Source organism: Stenella coeruleoalba (assembly GCF_951394435.1).
Source record: "Stenella coeruleoalba genome assembly, chromosome: 16".
Taxonomy (NCBI): domain Eukaryota; kingdom Metazoa; phylum Chordata; class Mammalia; order Artiodactyla; family Delphinidae; genus Stenella; species Stenella coeruleoalba.
The window spans coordinates 18,823,897-18,850,520 of NC_137162.1; the positions used below are offsets into that span (position 1 = coordinate 18,823,897).

At 40.8% G+C, this 26,624-nt stretch overlaps 1 long non-coding RNA gene across 1 annotated transcript in view; it reads right to left on the bottom strand.

Annotated features, from left to right (window-relative positions):
- The window catches only part of LOC307174918, an 87,843-nt gene extending 61,688 nt beyond the window's left edge, over positions 1–26,155 (bottom strand). Inside the window, exons 1-2 of the long non-coding RNA XR_013824199.1 lie at positions 25,953–26,155; positions 25,095–25,158 (exon numbers count right to left, since the gene is read on the bottom strand). This is a non-coding gene — a long non-coding RNA (uncharacterized lncRNA). The remainder of the gene's footprint in view (positions 1–25,094; positions 25,159–25,952) is intronic.
- Positions 26,156–26,624: the final 469 nt, after the last annotated feature.

Sequence of the window (26,624 nt, forward strand, 5' to 3'; positions counted from 1 at the left end):
GGTTCTACTGTATAGCACAGGGAGCTATATTCAATATGGAATGAATGGAAAAAGAATATAAAAGAATATTAAAAAAAAGAATGTATACACATGTATAACCGAATCATTTTGTTGTACAGAAGAAACTAACACAACATGGTAGATCAACTACATGTCAATAAAAAACACCTCTGAAGCCTATATATTACCACCCCTGCATGTCACTCTTATGTAAATGTGTGTGGATGTAAATATTCATGTACATTGTTTTATTTTAAATCTATATCATACATGCACATTTTGTTTTGTTTTAAAATCTATCTGTATCATATATATGTTTGTGGATATGGCTATGAAGCAAAATACACATGCAGTCCTCATTCGGATGCCTCTGTCTGGCTGACACCTCAAGCGTGTATTTATCTGCCTATAGACTAAGTCAACACCACACTACCTAAAACCTTCTTCCCAGGAAAATAATATAACAAGAGGGTCTGGAAGATGGATGAAAGAAAGCTACTTCATTGCACAGAAGAATGTGCCTTCTGGAAAAGCCTCTTTATCCCTCCTTTTCCTTCTGGGTGCTCAGGAAGTTCTATCAATATTTAACTCAAGACAAGGTACTCCTGGGTTCTCTCTCAGAAACCCTTTTATCCTGGCTTGCTTTCTGAGCACAAATTGCCCAGAGCCTGGGAGGGAAAAGGCTGAGAGGTACCATCATGGACAAGAGACATGGGGTCTCGGCTGGTGTCACTGCCCCTCCCACAGGGGAGTCGGAACTCGTAAACTCAGGCATAGCACCTCTGACTGTGACTCCAACCTGTTTTCATAATTGAAAACAAATGCATTTGTGCTGTTCCAGGCCCCTTAGAGGCACACACATACAAACGTGGTTTCCCTACAATAAGACTCCTACGTTATGACTTTGGCACGAACTGAAGAGAGATCATTAAGACAGGTAGAGCAAGGTAACTTTATAAACCACTAATGAGCGTGGGATTTCTCTCCACAGGATGTTCATTTTTAATTCAGAGTATATTACTTGACTATATCACTTTCTCTGTAATAAGAACCTCCCTCCCCATCACTCACTTTTCTAGTGTGGATTCAAAGCCAATAAATTCACCTCCTTGGAGGCTCCCCTCCCCTCATCTCTACATCCCCTTTCGCATCCACAACCACCTGGTACCTTAGAGAAATATACATGTGGAAGTAGGATTTTAAGGAGCCCATGTGAAAAAGCAGGTGTGTGACAGGTGTATCTAATACCGAAGGGATGGAACACTTTACATTATCCTGATAAAGAGGAATCTGAGAAGTGACAGAGGCAGGAAGCTGACCCTCACCCAAGACTGCTGATGGGCGGGGATAAAAGACTTGAAATATCAACAGGAGTTGAGGTGAAAAGAGGAGAATTGAAGAAAAGCTGGTTGATCTAAGGCTGGCTAGATTTAAGAGGATGCAGGTTGAAGCCTTTGCCCTAAGCCTCTGTGGCTCTCCAGGTGAGCCCACGGGGCAGCAGAGAGCTGACCTGGGAGACCGAATGAATGGACGTATTGATACATTAAATATTGTGGGACTGAACTCGGTGTCTTCAAATTTAAATATTGCCCACCTGAAACATTCTCAACTTAGAAGCAAGTTGAGTTGTACAGCAAATGGACAGTCTCGGTACTGCCACCGTTTGATCAATGCCTGGAGTCCAAGATGCCCTCTGAGGGAGCATAAAGGAAGGCTCTAGGCTCAGAGTATAGCCTGGCTCACCATGACCTCCTGCCAAACATCCGACTTCTGTAAACTTGGCAACTTTCCTGTCCTACCTGGATATAGCTGCAGAATCCTCCCTCAAAACTGGACTTCTTGGCCTAATTTGAAACCACATGTTTTTGTGTGTATGTTTGTTTCCTCTAATCTAGACTCTAGTGAAACAGTGAGACTGCTCAGAGCGTGAGTTCCTGAGAGGAGAAGGCAGGAAAAAGGAACAGACAGATCTTGCGGTGGGAGCAGCCATGGGCGCTGACACTATGGGAAAAGGAGGGCTCTTCTCCCTATTTTTTATCCTCAAGCAACAGCATCTGCATGAGAAATCAGGTCTCTTAGGCAGGGACACCAGGACCCGCTTCTCTCTCCAGCTTGAAAACTTCTAAGCAGCTCAGGAAGGACCCCTCCCAGAGAATGTACACTTCCAGCTGAGCCGAATAAGGAGAGAGCTGCAAAGCAGACATCCCACCATCAACAGCAGGCTGATTTTCTTCTTGAGGGCTTCCAAGCAGAGACAACCGACATGAAAATGAGCCTTGCAATTTTGCAGAAGCACTGAAAGGATGACAGGTGTGAGTAATGAGCCATTAGGATGAGCGGGAAAGGCCAGGACGGTTCACTCAACAGAGGAAGAGACAAAAATGAAGGTGCCTCTTTCAAAGGGACATGAGCGAGGAATATCTTCCAGTTCCCGTTAGAATCAGAGTTGGAGGGTGACATCTTTTTCCAGTCCCTACTGTGACTCCCAAAGGCATGCTTGGGTATATAGCAAGAACCATGTCAAGGTTCATATCCTTTACCCAGAAATACCATTCCAAGGATTTTTCTAAAGGAAATAGGTAAACTAAAACAAAAAAGGATATTTTATGGAAAAAAGACATTAACTATTGTAGTATTATCTAGAATGGCCCCAAATTGGAAATAACCTGTCAAACCAAATGAAAGTGAGTTAGTCATAGTGGTTTGTATTTGCATCATAGACTATTATCCAGCCATAAGAATGACAGTTATAAAGATTGCATAAAATATGAAGTCATGTTTCTGATGTAATTGAAGGTTGAAAAACGGTTTCTATATATTGAGCACTTACTATGAGCTCCCTCTGTTACACAATTTGCATGCATTATCTCTTTTCATCCTCACGGAACCCTATGGGTAGGGAGGGGGCTACTACTGTCCTCATTTTAGAGATGAAAAACTTAAGACAAAGTTGCTCAGTAGTTCTCCCAAGCTCACAGCAAAGCTAGGATTCAAATATAAGCTAACTGTTACCAAAGCTATTTCTCCTCATTCAACATGCCTTAAAAGCCCTAGACCTCAGAGGACAATAAACAAAGGTTATTATATACATGAAACAATTTAGGACTGAAATATATATTTATATAGCCTGTATTTATGAAAATATGAGAAATAACAGATATAACAAATAGAAAACAAATAGCAAGACAGTAGTTTTAAATCCAATCATATGAATAATAACATTAAATGTAAACAGTAATGTACTATTATAAATTAAATGTAAATAATCTAAACAGTCCAATTATAAGACAGAGATTGTCAAATCGGATAAAAATAAGTAAGATCTAACTACACACTGAGAAACTCATTTTAAAAGCAAAGGCCTACATAAGCTAAAAGAGTAAGGATGGCCAAAAATATTTATTTCTATATATTAACAACAAACAGCTGTTAACTGAAATGTTTAAATGCCATTACAATAGCATTAAACAAAAAAGAATTTAGGAATAAATATAACAAAATATTTGTAATATCTGTACACTGAGAGCTACAAGCTTTACTAAGATAAAGAAGACTGAAATACATGGATTAGAAGATCGATATTGTTTAGATGTCATTTCTCAACAAATTAACCTGTAGATTAAATGTTATGCCAGCCAAAATCCCAATGGGATTTTGTTTAGGAATTGGCAAGCTGATTCCAAATTTATATGGAAATGCAAGGACTTAGAATAGCGAAAACAATTTTGAAAAAGAGTAACAAAGGTGGAGCATACACATTAACATATTTCAAGACTCACTGTGAAGCCACAGAAATCAGAAGTGTGCTAATGGTATAAGAATAAACATATAGATGAATAAAGCAAAGAGAGTCCAATTGGTTCTCAACAAAGATTCCATGAGAAAGGAGAGTCTTTTCAACAAATGGTGTTTGAACAGTTGGCTATTAATAGGCCGACAGACAGAAAGAATAAAATATTCCTAACCCTATCTCACTCCATATACACAGACAATTACAAGGGCTAAAACAATTACATTTCTTGAAGAAAGCAAGACAAAATTTTATGACTTTGGATTACTCAAGACTTCCTCGATAGGACAAAAAAATATATGAACCATAAAAGAAAAATATAATAAACTAGATTTCACCAAAATTAAAAACTTCTGTTCTTCAAAAGACTTATGAAAATTAAAACAACAGCATCATATTGGGTGAAAATGTTTGAAAAACACATATCTGACCCCAAAAATGAATACAGAATATATATTTTTAAAACTCAATAAGAAATAAAGGAGTAAAAGGGGGCAAATAATTTAAACAGTTTACAAAAAAATGTTTACGAATAGTCAATCAGCACATGAAAAGATGCTCACATCACTCACTTGTAGCCAAAATTAGAAGGACTGACCATACCAAGTGTCAACGAGAGTGCGGAACAACTGGAATTCTCATACATTGCTAGTGGAAATGCAGAACGATACAGCCACTTTAGAAAAGAATATGGAAATTTCTTACAATGTTCAACATATACTTACCATACAACCCAGAAATCCCACTACTAGTTATTTACCCAAGAGAAATAAAAATCTATGTTCATTCAGAAACCTGTATGTGAATGCTCATAGCAGTTCATTTATAATAGCTGAAAACTGCAAACCACTGTCCTTCATCTAGAAAATGGATTAACAAGTTTTAATATATCACTACAGTGGGCTATAACTCAGCAATTAAAAAGAGAACTACTGATGTGTGCAACAACAGGGATGAATCCCAAAAGCATTATGTTAAATGACAGAAGCCAGTCACGAGAATTTCCACACCATATGATCCCACATACATCACAGTCCACGAAAGATAAAACAATAGGGACAGAAACAAATCTGTGGTTTCTGGGCTCGGAATGTGCAGAGGGGACTGATTGCAAAGGGCCACAGGAACTTTGTCAAAGTAATAAAAACGTTATGTATCTTTATTGTTTGGGGGGCTGCACGATCATATTCATTTGTCAAAACTCATCAAATTGTAAATTTTATGAGAGTGAATTTTGCTGTATGTAAACATTATGCCTTGATCAACCTACATATAAAAGAAGTGATGGAGTTTGTCAGGCATTTTAAATATAAATATCACTTTACTTAACAGCAAATAAAGATGAGAAGAAGGCTTTTTTTGGGTGGGGGGGCCTAGCTTGGAACTCCCTTGAACCTCCTGAATTATTAGCCTCTGGGCCAACAGTCACCATTGGGCAAAGTAGTTTGCTGCCTGCAGAAAGCTCTCTGCTCTACCCCTTAAAGAGGCTCAGAAGGTCCATGTTTTTTAAAATGGCCCTTCCTAATTACTGAGCAATGTGTTCACAGCAAATAAATCACAAACATGTAGACTGAAATGGTTCTCGAAAGAGACTCACATTCAAAAGGAAGAAAAGGAAATGAAAAGTTTACAGCAGCATATGTGACAACCAACCATGAAATTATGATACCAGAGAACAATTATACTGTTCCACAGACCCCCCCTTCACCCTGCCTCTCTCAACTCACCCTGGATGAGAGGAGACCCATCATCAACAGCTTCTTCTTGGGGATGATGATGGGGGTGATAACAGCAGCAGTAGCACAGTGCCAGGTATACCCTAAGCACTCAGTACATTTTCACTGACTGTTATATATTCTCATTCAGACCACAAGACAAGCCTATGAGCAAACACTTTAATTATCCCACTTTACAGAGCAGGAAAATGAAGCAAAAAATGCTAGGTAACTTGCTCAAGTTCACACAGCTCTTAAGTAAAAGAGCTGCTGTGGTTTTTAATTTTCTGTATCGACTTGACTGGACCACAGTCAAGCCCTGAGAGCTGGCCAAACATTATCTGGGTGTGTGTGTGCGTGTGTGAGGGAGTTTCTGGATGTGAGAGTAACATCTGAATCAGTAGACTGAGTAAAGCAGGTTGTACTCCCTAATGTGGGTGGCCTCAGCCTATCAACTGAAGACCTGGATAGAAGAAAAAGGCTAAGAGAAAACTCCTCCTTCTTGACAGATTGACCTGGGACATTTGGTCTTTTCCAGCCTTTAGACTCAGACTGAAAACACTGGCTCTTCTTGGGTCTCAATCCTATTGGCTTTCAGACCAGAACATGTCAATACATCATTGGCTCTCCTAGCTCTCTAGCTTGCTGACTACAGATCTTGAGACTTCTCGGCCTCCAAAATTATGGGAGTCAACTCCTTCTGATAAAATTCCATACATACATGAGATGAGATACATGAGATGTCCCAAGCCTGATAGAGATGTGAGAGAGATGTGTGAGAGAGCGAGAGCAAGCCTACTGGACTATTGGATCTGTTTCTCTGGAGAACTCTGACTATTGAAGCTGAGCCTTCAATCCATGTATGTCGGACTCCAAAGCAAGAACTCTTGACAATGTTGCAATTCTTCAGATACAATATGTCAATGAAAAATCGACTTGTTTTCCTAAAAGGTGAATATCTTCTCCAAGTTCTAGGATGTCCAGAGTTGTGTTGTTATTTTACATCTATCCTTTACTTTCCACAGCTTCTAAAACTCAAAAACATAAAACACTTTGATCATACATGGCTGTCCCGTGTTGGGACCCACAGTTTCTCATCCACTGGTAATAACTTCAAAGTTCTCCCTAAGTCCCAAGTCCTGATAAAATGAGGACCTCCCGTTTAATTTGAACTTTTTGTCCAAAGCGATCACATAATAGGGAATCAAACACTGAAACAGGAGGCAAGGTGGCTAAGGGGTAAGATTAAGATCTAGGACAACATAGAATTATGGGAGAACTAGAAAAACAACTCCCATTCAGTCACCTCTAAGCTCTGTGACATATAATCATACCCACCAATCTCCATCTTCACCATCAAGATCTACGTGGAGGCATGAGAAGAACATGGATTAGAAAAATGCCCAGGAAATGAACCAGGAAGAAAGCCCATTTTACCACCTGGATCTCTGATACAATGAGAGAAAACAACATGAAACATTTTCGTCTCAGCCAGATCCTCCCAGAGCGGCTCCTCCAGCCTTCAATGGTGGGGATCTATTATCCATGAATACATCTAATCTTCTAAGATGGCCTATTTCTGGACTCTCCCACTCCTTAGGTCAGATGCTTACGCTCTGCTAGATAAAGCGGTACCTTCTTTAAAATACCTCAAAAGAGTAACTGAACTTGTAGAGTGCTCAACAGTTCTCATTTCTGTATGATCTCATTGTCTCTGTTCTATGGCCCACGTGACTAGCTCTGGCCAAAGAGTTGTGAGCAGAGATGATGCGTCAATTGCAGGCCAGGGCATTTTTTGCTGAGTGGGATGTTCCCTCTGCTGGAAAACTGCAGTGTTGGGGAGAGGTTACTCCATCAGCCTGAGTCTCAAAAAGAAGAGACAAGTTCTAAGTTCCCCAAAGATGTGCAGTGGACATGTGCTGTGAGCTGTTACAGCCACTAAGATTTGGGGGTTATTATTGCAGTGAAACAGAGACTATCTTAAATGGTACAAGTTGTTAAAACTACCTCTTTTATGCCTCAAAAGGTATATTCATGAATTAGATGAGCTAGTCCTTGCTGACCCTTCTGAACCATTCATGAGGTTTAGGCCTCGATCAAATCCCTCGTCGGGTTTGGTATTTCTAGTCTGAAATACCGTAGCACGTAAAGTCCACCCTGATTCATCTCCTCCACCATTATCATCGCCGAGCCCGCTCACGCATGCACTCTCACACACCGGAGCACTCACATGCACTCATACGTGCTCCCACGTTTACACATCCTTCTCCATTCACTGGTGCCAGCTTGTCAAGGACCTGGCAACCTGGTACCTTCCTTGTTACATTGGTTGAAAGTGACTTCACAGAGCTACAGAAAGGATTTAACATAAAAGGAGTGTCCAGAGGGAGTGGCCTCTGGCCTCTTCCGTTTTACAGCTATGTGACTGAAGATGGGAAAACACAGCAGAAGGGGCTTGTACTGCTGAGTCAGATAAAGCAAGACAAATTACAGGAAGAATGAGATGAGCCCTGGAGTCAGGGACAAAGAAGGGAATAAAACTGCGGAGCCTTGAACAAATTCCTAATCAGGAAAATCATCAGATATTCCCAAACCAGGCTGCCCATCAGAATCCCCAGCTAACACTTGGTAAAATGCAGCTGTCTGAGCCTCGTCCTGGATGTCCTGAATCCGAATCTCTAGGGATAGGAACAGGGAGTATCACATTTTTACAATCTTGCGGGGGACTCTGATGATGAACCAGGTTGGTGACCCACTGGATTAGGAGAGGTATAAAGCCCCTTCTAATTGTGAAACCTCATGGTCTCTAAGTAAGGCTAGGGATATAAGAAATCAGTGTCCCCAGATGTGAAAACAGGTGCTAGTCTGTACTCAGGTGAACCTTGGTTCACTGGGTGAACTAATGAAAGGCTTTGATAAATGTGAATGGTAAAATGTTTGCAGAAAGGATAAAAAAATAAAAAATGGCCTTGTTGAGGCCGAGGCTGGACATGAGGGAGAACTTCCTGGAGTTCTATCTTCCTGGAATATGAAGATAATTCACCAGAAACTAAGCTAGGCTGCATTCCTTCAATTGGCCACATTCTCTAGTCCAGGAGGGGCAGGCTTCACGCGTATGTGACCTGTGCACTCACAGAGGGACTCGCTCCCAGAAGGGACCCCATACTTGGTTTATGCTCTAGGGTTGCTGTCTTGAAATTCTTAATAATTTTATCGCTGAATGTGCGTTTTGTAAGTGAAGTCTGATGTGACAATGGAGGATACATACGAGCAGAGAGGATGTACACCAGGCAGCAGTACAGGCCAGGGGCATCCAGGATGTCATGGGACCCTGTGGGGGAAGCCAGGGCTGGGACCTGAGCCCAGGTGGGGATGGCAAGGGCAGTTACAGCAGCAAGAGCGGCTGCAACAGCCCAGGAAGCAGGAGGCCTGCTCACCTGTCAGTCCTCAGAGCCCAGCTCTGTGACATCCGCATAAATATGAACTCCCTGTCCTGAGTGCCAGGACAGGAACTGCTGGTGCTCAGGCAATAAACTTTGTCAGTAAATTATCACAAAATAAAAATGTACACATGGACATTGCAATAAAGCATATCCACGAGTTATTAGGATTCTTCAAAGAATCCAGTTTTGAAAACTGCAACATTGCAAAGCAAGTATCCACAGGCTTCGAAACAGAAATTGAATTTAAAGGTGGTCACATTCCACGGAAAAGAACATTTTCATATGAAACTTTAAAATAACCAATTTTAAAAGAAGGACAGTTTTTAAATTAATTCATCCTTGTATGAAGAAAGACAATAGATGACCTAAACAAGCATTTGGAAATATATATGACTTGTGAGACCACTTTCAGTTGCTTACGGAATCTTTACAAGTGACGGGAAATATCAGAGAAAACATTAAAATGACACTCTGAAAATTTACATTTAAAATTAAATCCGAATTTACACAGAACTAATTTGTATGAAGAGTTAAATCTTTTTAGAAAATCTGTTAGGCCAGAATCATCAGCTCTAGATGCACCGGTCTATATTTCAAAATAGTTTTTTAGAAATTTATCCTAATGCTATTATAGCCAATAAGATACGCTTAACTCCCAGTAACAGTTACGTCAGCAGAAAGGTCCATCTTAAAATTTAAAATGATCAAAACTTATCTGTGATCTTGCACTTGCAAAGAGCAACTCATGCTGCTTTCAATTATATCAACTGAAGATGAAATTGCTAAAAGTATAAATTTTCATAAATCTGACAAATGGATTTCCAGAAGAGCCAGAAAAATCTTATGGTCAATCAAGATATCACATTGATAAGGTATTATTTTTTATTGTAGTATATAAAATTATGGCAACAAACCTATTTTTTACTATTTATAATTGCTGTTGCTGATATATCACAATTACACCATTACGTTTTATAAGTAATAACGTATTTTTAAAGGAAAAGGTTGATGTTTTAACCCCTTTAACTGTACTTTTTTTTTTTTTTTTTTTAACAAAGGACCCCACATTTTCATTCTGCATTTGGCCAATTATGTCACTACCCTGCTTGAAGGGTAACTATTCTGAGGCTTTGTAGTAAATTTCAGGATGGGCCTGAGATCCCCATCTTGTCAAAGATTTTTATAGTGATTTCATCAAGTACAAGAGAGTACAGTGTATCCTGTAACCCAGAAACCAGGAGCTTTATAGCAACTATGTTCTCAGTGTCTACATTCTTAGGCATTCTAAGGCATCCTTGACCTTGGGTTCCTCCTTTTGCACTAAAGCCCTCATCTTCTGAAACAGAAGGAGCTGTATTTCAAGCTTTCACCCAGTGATTCATGAGTCCAGCATCTTTAAATAAAAACAGGGCAGGGAGGGGAGAAAGCATCAGACTTCTTTGAATTTGGGCCAGTCTTTCCAAACGCAAAATACTCAACAGCCAATTTCCCCTGGCTTTGTAGATAAACAACAAGATGACCTTTTATGTCAGAAAGGAACAGTGAAATTTCCATTTCCTTGTGGAACGTTGGGTTTGAAACCAAATTTTTCTTTGTTTCTTCAAGATAACAACCCACAAAATGCCCCAACAAATGCAAATTATGAAGTTCCTATAGCCAATCCAGATATTCAAACAAACGATCTTGCCTCTTTTCTAAACAAAATATTACAATTACATCCTCAGGAATGTTTCCCTGCAGGAGTAGAAATCCCCCCTTTCCCTATAATGTTGCATCCTGGGGCTCCTGAGAAATGATCCCCTGTCCAGTGACTGGGTATTGTGAAAGCAAGCCATACCCCGCTCTCCTTCCAGCCATTTCAGAACGAACTGCGGCCATTTCCCTGAATCCTTTCTGGGAAGGGAGGGTCAGGGAGTCAATTTTTCCCACAGGAGAAAAATGAAGCCATTGTCCATTCTCTGAATAACTTTTGATCCATTGTCTCTTTCCTGATTCCCCAAATTCCCTAAGAATAAAATCATGATTCTCATGCCACACACCAGTCTGGGGCTAAACCAAGATGGCTGTAAGAGTCATGTTCCCACCTTCCTTCACAGAAAACACCTGCTGCCTCCACGAGCTCTAAATTTCAGGGGTTCCTGGTTATTCTTTTTACAGGATTTCTTTAAATAACAACTGTTCGGGGTGGACTTAAAATAGAACTTGGGTTACAAAATTTTGGTTTACATGCAATCTTCCAGGACTAGATCAAATACATACAATGAGGGGCTTCCCTGGTGGCGCAGTGGTTGAGAGTCCGCCTGCCGATGCAGGGGACACGAGTTTGTGCCCCGGTCCGGGAAGATCCCACATGCCGCGGAGCGGCTGGGCCCGTGAGCCATGGCCGCTGAGCCTGCGCGTCCGGAGCCTGTGCTCCGCAATGGGAGAGGCCCCAACAGTGAGAGGCCCGCGTTCCGCAAAAAAAAAAAAAAAAATACAATGAGGTCCATACATGATTATTTTGCTTTTAATCTCTCACAAAACCTTTAGTTCCATAATAACATGTTGAGAAAAAATACTTTTAAAAACTTTGTTGGGTTCTGTTTAATTTGCTTTTTAAAAAAGCCCTGGTAGAAAAGCTCTTTGTCAGAGCTCAAAATGCGAGGGAGTTCTCTGCCAAACCATCCAATATGGTTTGAGAGAAAGAGAGGAGCAGGGGGAGAGAGAGAGATGTTGACCTTGAGGATATGAGAGGAATGAATAAAAGTGCACTAAGTGACCTTAATGTCTTTCTCTGATCTCTGACAACCATCCCATCGCCACCTGCCTTATCAATATCAACATTCATTGCAAGCCCACTGGACCTAAAAGCCTCTGTGTTCCCACCAGCACTAGCACATGAGCAATGAATCAGGCACTGTTGGAGGTACAGTGTCCATCTATGAAATTGCCAGAGGTAAGTGGACCCTAGATTGATAAGCAGCACTGCCATGACCATGGGAATCCACACAGCCGGACACGGGAGCAGTGCTTGGCCCAGAGCAGCCATAGATATCTATTTTTGGCTAAATGAGTAAGTGGCCTTTACCATCTAAAGATATCACAAACATGGAAAAATTCCACCCAACATTTGGATTGGAAGAGCAACAGACCAGTGGGCCAGACAAGAGCTATGTCAACTCGAAAGAGAGAGAGAGCTCGGAAGATGTTTTAGGAGGAGGGCGAGGCTAAGAACTTCACCCAAAGGTAATTCCAGACAGACCTTCTTTTGTTCCCTTGTCACACTGAGAGCGGAGATGAAGATGATACCTATAGGACTGCGGTGAGGCACTTTATAGATACCAAACAAACGGCTCTGCTGGTGGGAGTTACCCTCAGCATTAGACGTCTCTGTTCACTTTTGGGGCCGAGTGTGGAACTGCCTATACCTCTCAAGGTTTAGAAACCACAACAAAATCATGACGAAACTGCTCCCTTTGTAAAGAGGTGGGAAACGTACACAGCATAGGAAACTGTCTTCAGAACCAGCATTCCTACTGACTCACTAATGGTAAAAAGAGGAGGACAAAAGAAAAGAGTCTTCCCTCCCATCCACAGTCAAGTAAAGTAGGCTGCAAATGAAGTCCACGCAGCACCAATGAGCTGGGCGGGTGATGGTGGCTCGGGAAGACCCTTGAATGGCTGGAGGATGAACCTTCTGCACTCGCTTTGTTGAGGACTGGCTCCTTGTTCAAGCCAGAAAATTACTCTGTTTGTGAATAATACGTAATTGATCTCTTTTCTTTTCCCCTTTTTGCTTTAGTAGCTAATGAATCATTTTAAATGAATAGTTTAAAAAGCATGTGAGGCTGTCACATGACATACGGGTTGGGTACCCAAGCAAACAATCCATTCACCAAAAGCATCTCCAGTATGAGCCACATTGCCAATGTCATCCCTGCCCTCTTAAGTGTAGTCACCATGCCCAACCCGGACCTTTACACGGAGACTTGTAAAAAATTCATTTGTCAACTCCTCCTCCACACACACACATACATACATGCACACACACACACACACACACACTCTGCATGATTCATTTATGCCTCATTTGTTTGTTTACAATAATCAAGATGATACTGGGAAACTGAAGAAAATTCAGAACTGGACCGTCCTTACTTGCTCTTATCATAACACAGACCACACGAACTGAAATTCCAAAGGAGTTACTTCCCTTAAGAGAAGAAATGTGGGCTTTTGCTCTTTTAAATAGAGATTTAGGAAACAGCTACTTTACAGCCTTTTTTCCCAGTCCTCTGACTTCTAATCTCTACTTCCTTTATGCCCAAATTTGCCACCTTTGCATAACAGGGGAAGGAAGGTAGAGATTGATAAGCCTTACATTTCAGGGGAAAAAACCCTTCAGTCTCTTCCAATGAAATTTTACCTGACTAACCGCTGGCTGCCACTTGTATGTACTTCGTGCTGTGTTTTCTCCACCTTCATGAAAATATATGAAAGTTCAGCCTCGGTAGAGACATAAAACCATAGGATTTTTAAAATGAGAAGAACCTAAGGGATCGTCTAAGGATGATTATTCACCCTATTGAAAGAATTAGCCATGGGATCCCTTAAAAGGACAAGGTCCTTGTTTGCCTTTAGAATGGAATTTAATTACAAAATTTCACATAGATAGGCTCACTTTCCCCGGAATATACCCACTGTATATAGCGAAGCGGACCTACGACATTATTTGGTTTACCTTGTGAGAGCTATAATGCAAAAGGATGAAATACAAAATGAAAGTTCGGTGCTCATCTTACCATTGAGAAAAATATGATGATGAACTGCTCTCAAGCCTGGTCCCACCCCAGGGCCTTCTCATTCCTCCTCCTTCTACCTAGAACACTGTTTTCCCCAGAATATGAATGCCTGACTCCTCACTTCATCCAGGTCTCTATTCAAATGTCCTCAAAGAAAGTATCCCTGGTCATTCCAGCTAAAGTAGCTCCTCCCATCCCCCCCTCCCTAATGAAGCCTTATTCTTCTTCACTGGACTTATTGCCACCTCGCTTATTAGAGCTCTTCTTTCATTATCATTTGCCCCTGACTAAAGTATAAGCTCCAGGAAAACAGGAATTTTTGGTTTTGTTCACCAGTGATTTTCCAGCATCTAGAACTGTGCCTGACACACATATACATTAATAAATATTGAATGAGTGGATGAAGGAACAAGCAAGCAAAGGAGTACTTGGACAGGCCTCAAGCAGATTCTGGAGAACCTTCAGAATCTTCTCATGCTGCCACACATCTGTGACCATCTCACATGTGACTTTCCTATCATGTGAAGGAACTCTCTTCTTTGACAATTCCCTCCTAGATGGTGGTGGGTACGAAACAAGTTGTGTCATCCCTCCGACCTCTATTCATTTTACTTATCAGATTAACTGATTAACCATCTTCCCTCCCTATTTCCTCAGCTATTCAAAAACATGCCTGCCAGGTGCCAGAAAATATGTATGAACAAACAGGGAATGACTAAGTAGTACAGTAAGAGCCAGGATGAGAGCAAGTGTCAAGGAGGGAAATGTGAGCCAATCAGGGGCCATGTTCTGAAGGATGAATCAGGGCAGCCAGACAAGGATGGAGACGTGGGCATTCCAGGAGGAAGAAACAAAAGACACACACGTATTAGAGCAGGAGCAATGATGAAAGGGAAGAAACTAGCTAAAAGACAAGGCAAAGAAGAAGAAGAACAATAGATGAAATCTGAGTTTCTTGTTTTGGGTGAATGAAAAGTCTTTTGTAAAGGTCTAGCCCCTAATCGCCTATAACCCAAACGCAGACTGTTCTGTAATGATCCCTATTATTCTCATATGTGTAGCAGCCACCACAGCCTGTCCTGGGCATAGCTGCTGGCAGCCACTATGAAAGGCAGGACAACTGGCGTCCCAGGCTGTGTGAGGGACCGAAACTGCTGCCTGGGCAGCCAGTTCTGAAAACTGTCAGATAAAGATAAGCCTCACCTGGCTAGACTCTCACAGCCATGAATTTGATGATAACCTTGGTAGAGATCATCTGCCTGGTTTTATTTTCTGGTCCGTGAACAAAGAGAGGCAAGAAATGATACAGAGAGTCGTTCAGGTCCTCAAGTCCCCTGCAGCTCACCTTAGGCCTGAACACACCCAGCTCACAGCTTTACATCCAATTTTATAAAGAAACCCTATAGGCAACTAGAGAAAACCTATCCTTTATCAGACATGATACCCAGTGCTCTTGAGGATATTATCTCAATTAGACCTGATAATAGCCCAGTGAGGTCATTATCCTCATTCCCTGTCTTACAGGTGAGCAGAGGCTCTGCAGAGGTACCACGGCTTTCCCAAGAGCACTTTATTATTGAGTAAAGAAGCTGAGAGCCTCAAGGCTAAATATGTCTGCCATCTAAAGGCCATGCTTTTCCAATTTACATCCAGCTGCCTGGACAGCAAGATACTTATCTAAAACCAGAGGTATTTATTTGGTAAGATGAAAAGTCAGGATATGATTGGAGAGAATGGATAAAAGTGCAGCTATAAGGGAGGACAAGACGTTTGTCCTCATGGAGCCCCAGGGCCCCAGTGTCCTACCTTCCACAGCCCAGTGGCCCCTCTCTCCGTGTGCCAATGCCTCATCAGGACTGAGGCCAAGTCCCTGGCCTTATTCTTCAGCCCAAACATACAGCCTCCTATTAACACAGTATCCTAAGGAGTTTTTAATGATGAGGGAAATGGTTTTGAGACAAAATAACTGAAACAAAGAGATACAACATCTAGACACCATAGGGTTTTTTCTTTAAAAAAAAATTTTTCTGTTTCTTTCATAGGTCTTAAATATGTGGGAATAAACAAATATGCCTTGATAGAGTAACTGGGAATACATATCTCCTTTTACTGTAAGCAACTAGGTAGTTGGAAAAATATACAAACAATGGTTTCCAAATATTGAGCGACAGTCATTGCAGGGCTATGATCTCTGAAAAAAGGAAAACAAGATCAGCCCTGTTTTTGCCCTAGCTCTTGACCAGAGGAACTTTGTAGACCACAGAAAGGGAGGAGAGTCCCAAGCAGGTGGACAATCTTGATGGACTGAGGATACAGACATCTGAATTTGAGTGGGCTGGGACAGCTGGACTTTGTAGAGGCAAAATTCTAGAGAGGAGAGAGCTAGGCAGAAAGAGTTTCAGAAAACTCCTCCGAGCCCCCTTCACTTTGCTGCCCAGTATTAAGGTGTGCATTAATAGGGTGAAACTCCAGAGCCAGGAATATAATAGCCAGGGATTTGTAAGCTGAACACTCTGACAGCTGAAAGGACTGAAAGAAACTTACATTCTGACCAGCCAGGGTAGTGACTTATCATTGATCACCACTCAGAAGGACCATGCCCTAGCAGTGGGGCTAACCAGATCTAGAGTAAAGGCTTCTATGGAACTGCCCTAACAAAACTGAAAACAAGCCCTGAAAGAATTAGGCTGTTCCCCAAGCAACATAACTCCCTGCCAGAACAAAGCCTCATTAAATGACACTCATTAAGGGAAAACAAAACGAAACAACAATGTTATGGACTGAATTGTATCCCCCCCAAAATTCATATGCTGAAGCCTTTAGCCCTCTCAATGTGACTGTATTTAGAGATAGAGCCTTTTAAGAGGTAGTTAAGCTTAAATGAGGTCATAAGCCCTAATCCAATATGACTAGGGTCTTCATAAGAAAAGGAAGAGACATAGGGGAGCATGCACAAAAGGAAAAGCCATGTGACTCAACTGGAGAAAAATCAATCAAATGAAACAGATCCAGAAGTGATGGAAATAGCAGGTAAGATTTTTTAAACATCTATTAGAAACATGCTCAAGAATAAAGAATAACATTAGCATAATAAGTGCAGATATTAAAAACATAAAAAAGAGAACCAGGGCTTCCCTGATGGTGCAGTGGTTGAGAGTCCGCCTGCCGATGCAGGGGACACGGGTTCGTGCCCCGGTCCGGGAAGATCCCACATGCCGCGGGGCGGCTGGGCCCATGAGCCATGGCCACTGAGCCTGCGTGTCCGGAGCCTGTGCTCTGCAACGGGAAAGGCCACAACAGTGAGAGGTCCCCATACCGCAAAAAAAAAAAAAAAAAAAAAGAGAGAGAACCAAAGGGAAACTCTAGACATGAAAAATATATCAAAAGGGAAAAATTTACTGAATGTAATTGTATCAGAATTCTACAGAGAAACAGAACCAATTTGAGATAGATAGGGATTGATTTTAAGGAACTGCCTTGCATTATTATGGAGGCTGGAAAGTCCAAGATCTGCAAGATGTGCTGGCAGCCTAGAGACCCAAGGAAGAGTCAATGTTGCAGTTCAAGTTTAAGGCCATCTCCTTTGAGAATTCCTTCTCACAGGAGAGAAGGAGGTCAGTCTTTGTTCTATTAAGACTTTCAGTTGATTGGATGAGGTTCACCCACATTATGAAGGGCAATCTGCTTTCCTCAAATTCAAGAATTATGTCTTTAATCAAGAAGACATAATCCTAAATGCCTATGTACTAAATAAGAAAACTTCAAATTACACAAAGCTTCAAATAACAAACTAAAAGGAAAAACAGACAAATCTAAAATTATAGTTAGAGATATTAATAGTCCTCTCATTAATTAAAGTAGCAAAAAAATCAGTAAAGTATATAAAAGATTTGAACACTTTGCAACAACTTAACCTAATTGACTATAGACACTACACCCAAGAACAATAAAATACACTTTGTTCCCAAGTGCTCATGGAAATTTCACTGAGATAAGTAATCTTCTGGGCCATAAAATAAATTTCAGTAAGTTTAAAAGGACTGAAACATGCAGAGTAGCTTTTCTGACCACACTGAAGTTAAGTTAGTAATAAACAAGAGAAAATTTGGAAAATCTTCAATTATTTAGAAATTAAGTAAATGGACTTGTAAATAACCCCTGGGCCAAAGAAGAAATTACCAAGGAAACTAGAAAATATTTTCAACAGGATGAAAAGAAAAACCAATGTATCAAAATCTGTGCAATACAGCAAAGCAGTCCGTAGAGGGAAATTTAAAGATATATTCAAGAAAAGAAAAACAATCTAAAATAAAAGGTCTAAATTTCCATATTAAAAGCTAGAAAAAAAAAACAAAAGTTAAGTCCAAAATAAGTAGAAGAAATGAGATCAAGAACAAAAATTAATGAAACAGAGCTGACAAAAAAAGAGAAAAATCTATGAAACCAAAAGCCAGTTCTTTGAAAAAAATAATAAATGAGGAAAAATAAAAACAGAAAATACCCCAAAATGTTAACATTTCTTTTTCTTGGACATTTATAGTTGTTTAATTGTATATTTTCTAAATATTTTTAATGAGCACAAGATATAATCAGAAAATCAAAACCTTATTTTTAAAATTACCACTTCTGTGTTTATTTCAGAAGAATGTCAGTGCCTTGCTCTCCAAGGAAAGACAGAACTGTCTTCCCTAAAGTCTGTTGATCAGGTAAAGTAACTCAGAGAGGGAACACCTCCTACCCAGGTTTGCCACTTAAGAGATCCCCACTCTACTCCAGATGACTCCAGTCCTGGAATGAATACACCTGCTTCTGCTCACTACACTACACCCTTTCACCTCCTGGAGAGCCTGACATACAATTAGTCCTTGTAACCCACCAGCACTTCAAAGTAGAACTGACCTCATTCTCTGCCTGTCCCTCTCCTTCTATTCTCTTACTCTCTAAGCAAAGTCTGAATTCTTCCTCACCTAGACAGGCTTCTCCCCACCTTCCACTCATCCTATCCCACTGCAAGTCAGATCCACTGTTTTCTACCTCTGCCTCAGAACAGCTGTGACTTCCCCTTGAGAGGAAGCTGTCCCACTGTATTCTGCAATGCATCTTCATCAGTATCGAATGTGATACTAGACCCAATTCCTATTTGGCAACTTGTGTCTATTTCCAGCTGGTCAGAATCTTGAGAAAAGGAGAGGCCTTGCCTAACCTCCTTTCCAATATATTATTGGATTCATAATCTGCTCCACCAAGATCACAAGTTTTTCCTGATTAAACTTTACACATGTGACAAATGAAGCTGATTTATGACACAACCTCTAGAAAAACAGGGTTTTATCTAGATACTGTAATGCTTAAGACATAAAGGCAGAGTATTATAGTTGGTAAATTTGTCTCACAGGGGCATAGGTTAACAAGTCTAAAACTACTTATATACTAGGACTGAACGATAAATAAATACATTGAACATAATGAGAACCATGTTTTTCACTATGAGAGAAAGAAGATAAACCACAAGTGGGGGGTGGGGGGTGTCTAAAATGAGCCCTGCTGGATTTGAGTCAGAGATATCAGTAGAAACTCTTGATTTATTCAAACACATATACAAATGAACACAGAAATAAATGTAGATATGGAAGAGTAAGATCCATAGATCTGTGTGTATGTGTGTGCTGTATATATCATTTCCTAGCTCTGTCCACTCAGAAAGCCTAGAATCAATGACATCCCAGTGGCAATGAGCACAGCTAATACCCAGATCTTGGTTTCTACATACCATTTCCCAATAAAGGGCCTGAAGCATCTCACAGTTCTATAAAGTAAGAAACTGCTTTAAAAAAAAAAAAAGAGACACAAACTAGTTACAGAAAGACAAATACTGCACAATTCCACTTACATGAGGTATGCAAAATAGTCAAATTTCATAGAATCAAAAAATGAAATGGTAGCTGCCAGGAGCTGGGGGAGGAGGAAACGGGGAGGGGTTCTAGTCATTGGGCAAAATGTTTCGGTCAAGCAAGATGAATCAGTTCTAGAGAATTGCTGGACAACATTGTACCTATAATTAACAATCGTGTACTACAGAAAAATTCCAATGTAAAAAAACATAAGGAATGAGAGAAACAGAAAAACACTATTAGAACACTACAGTCATAGTTGCTGCAGACGATATCCTTTAATGAGTGTTAAAATTAATGGGTGAAATTTTAAGGAGAAACAGGATATTTGCATAGCCTCAAAGTATGTCTCCTAAAATCTTTAACTACTGTGGAAATCTTAACACGTCCACAAATTCTTTGACACTTCTCCCTTTAGAAGGTGGAGTTTACTTTCCCTCACCTTGAGTGACAGCTGGACTTAGTGGCTCACTTCTAATGGACAATGTATGGAAAGGGAAAAATAGCAATTTTACAGTGTAGAAACCTGGCAGACACTACCTTCACGAAGTGATCAAAGTTAATAACACCAGCATCTTGTCATACTGACATCATGTAACCCACAATCTGATGTAATGAATTATCATTTCTGAGGTATCTTTCCCCAAAATCTATAACCTTAGTCTAACTATGAGAAAATAGCAGACAAAACCAAATTGAGAGACACTCTACAAAATACCTCACCAGCATTCATCCAAAGTATCAAGGTCACGAAAGACAAGGAAAACCCAAAAAAACTGTCAAAGGCTGGAGGAGACTAGAAAGACATGAGAAATAAATGTAAGGTGGTATCTTGGATTGGATCCAGGAACAGGGGGGGAAAAAAGGATACTTGCGGAAAAACTTGGGGGATATGAAAAAATGTCTACAATATAGTTAACAGTATTGTGCCAACAATAATTTTTTAGTTGTAAAAAACGTACCATGGTTATATAACAAGTTAACATTAGAGGAAACTGAGGGGAAAATATGTGAGATCTCTCTGTACTATCTTCACAATTCTTCTTGTAAATCTAGAATTACTGCAAAAGGAAAAAGGGGGAAAAATATGGCTTCAATCAGCAAATCCAAAAGTTCAACTTTGAAAGATTAATAAAACGGATAAACTCCTAGGACAACTGACCAATAAAAGAGAAAATACAATGAAAAATGAAACAAATTAAAAGAAGATCTCTACATTGAACACTACAACACATTATGAAATAGGTAAAGAAAACTCAAATAAATGGAGGGCTATATCATGTTGGTGAACTGGAAGAGCCAATGTCGAAAAGATGTCAAATTCCAAATTAATCTACCAGTTGTGAGTAATCTCACTCAAAATTCCAGCAGGTTTTCCTTTGGAAATTGACAAGTGATTCTAAATCTATATGGAAATGTACAAAGAAAAAACCTTGAAGAATAACAACAAAGGACTTATATTACCTGAAGTCAAACCTTCGGTAATTAGGACAGTGTGGTGGTATTGGCATAAGAACAGACAAACTGACCAAAGACACAGAAGACAGTCTAGGGACATAAACACACAAAGATGCAGTCATCTGGGCTATAACAAAAGTGAATACGCAGCACAGTAGGAAAGGCCACTCTTTTAAATTACGGGCGCTAATTCAATTGGATATCCATATGGGGAAACATGACCCCTACCACACACCACTCACAAACATCAGTTTCAGATGAACAGTTGGCCTAAATGCCGAAGGGAAAAACGTAAGATTTTTATAAGAAAACACAGAGAGTATTTTTATTACATTAGACTAGACAAAGATGTCTTAACCAGTATCACAAAAAGCACTAGCCAGGGGACTTCCTGGTGGTCCAGTGGTTAAGAATCTGTCTTGCAATGCAGGGGACGTTGGTTTGATCCCTGGTCAGGGAACTAAGATCCCACATGCTGTGTGGCAACTAGGCCCACGTGCCACAACTAGTGAGCCTGCAAGCCACAACTAGACAGAAGCCTGTGCACTGCAGTGAAGAGCTCAGATGCCACAACGAAAGATCCCGTGTGCCACAACTAAGCCCAGATGCAGCCAAAAATAAATAAATAAATATTTTAAAATATATTTTTTTAAAAAGGCACTAGCCATAAAGGAAAAGATTGATAAATTACGCTACATTGCAATTGAGAACTTTTCATCAAAAGACATCGTTAAGAGATTTTTTTTAAAGCCACAGATATATGTATTTGCAATACACTTATCTAACAAAAGACTCATCCAAAATATATAAAGAAATCCTGTAATCATTAAGTAAAAGACACCCCAATAAAATAGGCCAAAGACTTGAACAGGTGCTTCACAAAAGAGAATATCTAAATTAGCTAACGTAGATGAAAAGGTGATTGGTTTCAGTTAGTCATCAGGGAAAAGCAAGATTAAAAAGCTACAGATACCGCCATGCCCCCACCAGAATGGTTACAATGAAAAAGGCAAACCATGCCAAGTGTGGGAAAGGATGTAAATCAACTGAGACTCTTACACACTGCTGCTGGTAAAAGTACAAATTAGTACAACTATGTTGAACAACCATTTAGCAGTAGCTGCTAAAATTGAACATATGCATTCCTACAAACCAGCAACTTTACTCCCAAGAACATACCCAGCAGATATGGGTACATATGTTCACCTAAACACATGTACAAGAATGTTCATCGTACCATAGTAATACCCGAAAATTCAAATAACCAGGATGTCCATCAAGAGTAAGGTGAGTATTCATAAAAATACAATTGCATGATGTTGAACCAAATAAATCAGAAACACACAAAAGTATAATTTGAAGTTCAAAAACGGGTAAAACTGATCTAAGGCATTATAAGGCAGGGTTGTGGGTAATCTGTGTCAGGAGGGCGGGTGGCATCCAAGGTGCTGATAATATTCTGTGTTTTGATCTGGAGCTGATTTGACAGGTATGTTCAGTTTGTGAATTTTCATCACGTGATACATTTATGATTTGTGTACCTTTCTAAATGTATGTTATACGCATTAATAAGTTTACTGGGGGACAGAAAGTTATATACATGCCTCTAGAAGGCATGTATATAGGTTACCAAGAGAGATATGAGCACCATCCAACACACACTTTACTGATCAAATGGCGTCCAAGAGCCTGTGTATGGGGTCAGCCAGTGGAAGCAAAACTGGGAGGAAATAAAGATCCCCAATCAGCCGGGATGTAAGGCTCTGGTTAGAACAGCTCCTTTTGGCGAGCAGTCCTTGACTCAGTCGGCCCACCTTTCCCATTTCTCTCTCTCCTTTTCCATCTCTAGTTCTTCTGCACGAGAATAGGGTTGGAGAGAGACAGCTCACATTGGACTCACTCCATCCCAAACTGTGTTTCCTAACCACCTCCCAAGTCAGGATGCCAAAGTCTAACAAGCAGCTTTCTGGGGGGAATGCAGTGCCAGGAAGACCAACTCTAAAGACCAGAGAAAACAGAGGCAGGTCACCAATGTGTCCGCCAAAGCTCTTCATGGGATAAACAAATGTGAAGACATTGGGAAAACATGTTCTTTCTGTCAGTAAGAAACTTGAGGCCCTGTCCTTCACCCTGCTATCAATCAAAGTATCTTGGTGACTTCATCTCAGAATAAATATACGCTCTGATGACACTTGGGTCTTACCTGTGGACTATAAAGTCAAGATTTAAGAACAATGTGATGCAGGAAGCTTAGGGATTAATTAGGATTATCGAAATTCATCCTTAGATCACCAACTAAGCTCTGATTTAATGCCAAGTTCTTTCAAACGGGGGAATGCGCAGAACCATGTGACTGGCCTGTAGAAAACTGGAGTTGACCCTCTGTGACCCCCTTAGAACATGTGTCTTTAAAGTGTCCCCTCCATTGTCTGGCCCCCTGTGGCATTTCATGAGTCAGAATGTCCCAGGGACGGAGATACCTCCTGAGCTACCAATATGCTGGTGACCATTTTGAATCCTCACTGGGCACTTGTTGATGTAGCTTCCTGGTCATGATCACTCTGGGTGTTTTTCCAGACCATGTTCAGGATCAACTTCCCTGCAATGCCCTTCCAATCACCCTTTCCCCCTCCCTGCCCCTCCCCATGGCACCTGTGCCCCCTAGACACAGTTCTATCACTGCAGGGCTCACATGATGGCATAATTCCTTCAGTGGCTTTCACCCCTACTGGACTTTGACCTTTACAAGGGTGGGGACAGTAACTTATACATGTTATCCACAGCTCCCTGCACAGTACTTAGTATCTTTATTGCTCCTTCTGATAACACATGTAATACAAGGCAATATAAAATTCACATCTCAGTAAGATACAGAGTGTAGGCAATGAAACTTCCCCCAGAATCTTTCTGTCACAAGATAACCACTGCCAGTTTGGTGCGTATTTTGTCAACAATTTGTGTATCAAAAAATATAAATTATTAATAATTATAGTTTTTCCTGAAGATGAAACCATTGCCTACATGCTGTTTTGCAAACTGCTTTTACCACTAAGTAGCATAAGATAGGAGCACACTTCCCTCATGAAGTCCATGGCTCTGCCTTATTCATTTTAACAGTTGCACAGTACTCCATCTTTGGGAGGTCCTATAGTTTACTTACCTACTCTTCTACGGAAGGACTTCTGCATTATATCCATTTTCCTTGTTATACAAACAATACCACTGTAAACTTTTTTGTGCGTATCTTTTTGTGCCCACAGGGAGTATCTTTCTGGGTTACATTCTAGAGCTTGAAAGTCTGGGTCCTTACCGCTCTCCTTTCCCTCTGCAGAGAACTGGTGCAGTGTCCGTAGCACCAGTGCCCCAGAAATGATTAACTGACCAAACAATGGGAGTCAATAAAAGAGATGGTCCTAAGAATACAATTTCTGTACCACTGCTAAAGCAGCTTTTGGAAACTGGCCCCTTGTGTTGTATGTGGTCCCTTAATATACGAGGATACACATGACAAACTCCTTCCCGCTAGGCTAAAGGCAAGGTCTTATTTGAATTTGTTCAATTCAGCAAATATTTTGAGCCTACCCTAAGCTAGAAGCAGGGCATACAATTACCAGCTGTATGTTCTGGTAAAAATTTGATGACTCCTGCTGAAATACCAAGCATCGTTACTAGCTTATTTCCCTTTATGCCTCGTTTGCTAGGAAGTTCAACACTCAGTGCTGATAAGAACTCTCTTTGGCCTCAGATTCTGCTATATGCAGTTGCCCTCCTTAGTGTTCATTGCATTGCTTTCTTACGTTTTTTTAACCCATATTTCTATAGTTCTATTGTATATGCAACTGAATTCAAATTCATGTCAAGGGGAATAACAATAACTAATTACTTTATAAAGAATTTACATGTGTCATTTCATTTAATCCTCAATTTTTAAAAGTTGTCATGAAGGTAGGACAGGGATTACCACTGTCATCTCAGATTTTCAGTAAACCGAGAATCAGGAAGACTAAGTGACTCACCCAAGACAACATGGCCAGGAAAACACAGCTTTGAGAATCTAACCGGGGTCTCATAATTTTGTAACTGAAAAAAAGAAAGAAAAATGAATTTATGCACCGAGTCAATATGAACACGCTTTACAGTGAAATACACTCACCTTCTCTCACCCAGGCACCCACCTTCTCTAAATAAACAAATAAGAAGTTCTTGGGGGGAGAGGCAGGGGAAGCAGAAACCTGCCTCAGTATGTACCGAGACTAACAGTGCCCTCCACCATCACACACGTCGCGGTCTTTAACCGTGATTTCTCACTTTGCACCACAACACAGCTATTTCTGTCTCTTATGACTCCACCTAATTATTCCAGAATCTCCCAGAAATGTTAACTCACATGGCAGAAGGAGTGAAGAGGGAGGTTGGGGGAGGGGCTTATGTAGGGAGAAGGATCAGGGGGGTGGGGAGGGGAGAGAGAGAGTAAAAGGATAGAGTCAGCCAGTGAAAGACCCTTTCCAATGTCCAAACAAAACCCTTCCTTTTCTCCTTTGCTTTGCTATTTTGATGGCTGGGAGGAGTATGCTTTTTACACTGTGGCAATACAAATAGAACTAGGAGCTACATTTCACAATTTATGTAGCGGTTTCAGATCATTTTGAAAATCTATTAGAGTTGCAACAGTTAAAATTTTTTCCTCCCAGGAGAGTTTTTAGGAGGCATGGACCTGCTACCCTCCCAGCATCATGTATTTATGACCCGTATCCTGGGCATTTCACAGGCTGGTTTCTATTAATTTGCCCTACCAGCCTCTCTGAATACTTGACTCAGGGCTTTTCCCTGCTCATCTCTGGTATCATTCTTCTTTTTCCGTGGAGCTTGCTTACCTGGCTCTCCATTGACTTTTGAAACCTGTGGATCATTCTCTAGATGAGACTTCAGATGGGCTGTCTTCATCCGCTCCCTAGCTCATGACAAGCCCTGGTACCATGGTGCCTCGTGACCACTGCCTGCTGCCCCAGCTCTGTAGACTCTAGTGTCCGATGGTGATGGTTAATTGTATGTGTCAGGGTCTCTTTCACCCTCTCTCTCTCTCTCTCTCTCTCTCTCTCTCTCTCTCTCTCTCTCTCTCTCTCTCTCTCTCTCTCTCTCTCTCTCTCTCTCTCGTCCACTTTGAAGGGGTTTCAGACACCTATTATTCAAAGTCCAAGCTGGTGGAACAAGTGTTTGGCACTTTTGTGAATCCTGCATTGCAGCTGAAGTGGTAATGTTCTTTAGGTAAGGGACATTCAGAGTCAAGAAAAACTTGTTCTAGCAAATGGTGAAATTTCCAAAATGTATCTTTCTGGGACAGATCTGTGTTCCAAGCACAGTCTCACACATCACCTGCCTTCTCGACAGCTCCACCGGGGTGACAAAGCAGCTTCAGCTCCACAAGCGCAGAACCAAACTGGCCTTCTTCCCCACCTCCAACCATCTCCAGGTTCCCCATCATAGAAAATGGCATTTCTGTACGTTCAAAGAAGAAATGCTGGAGTCATTCTGACACCTCCTTCTCC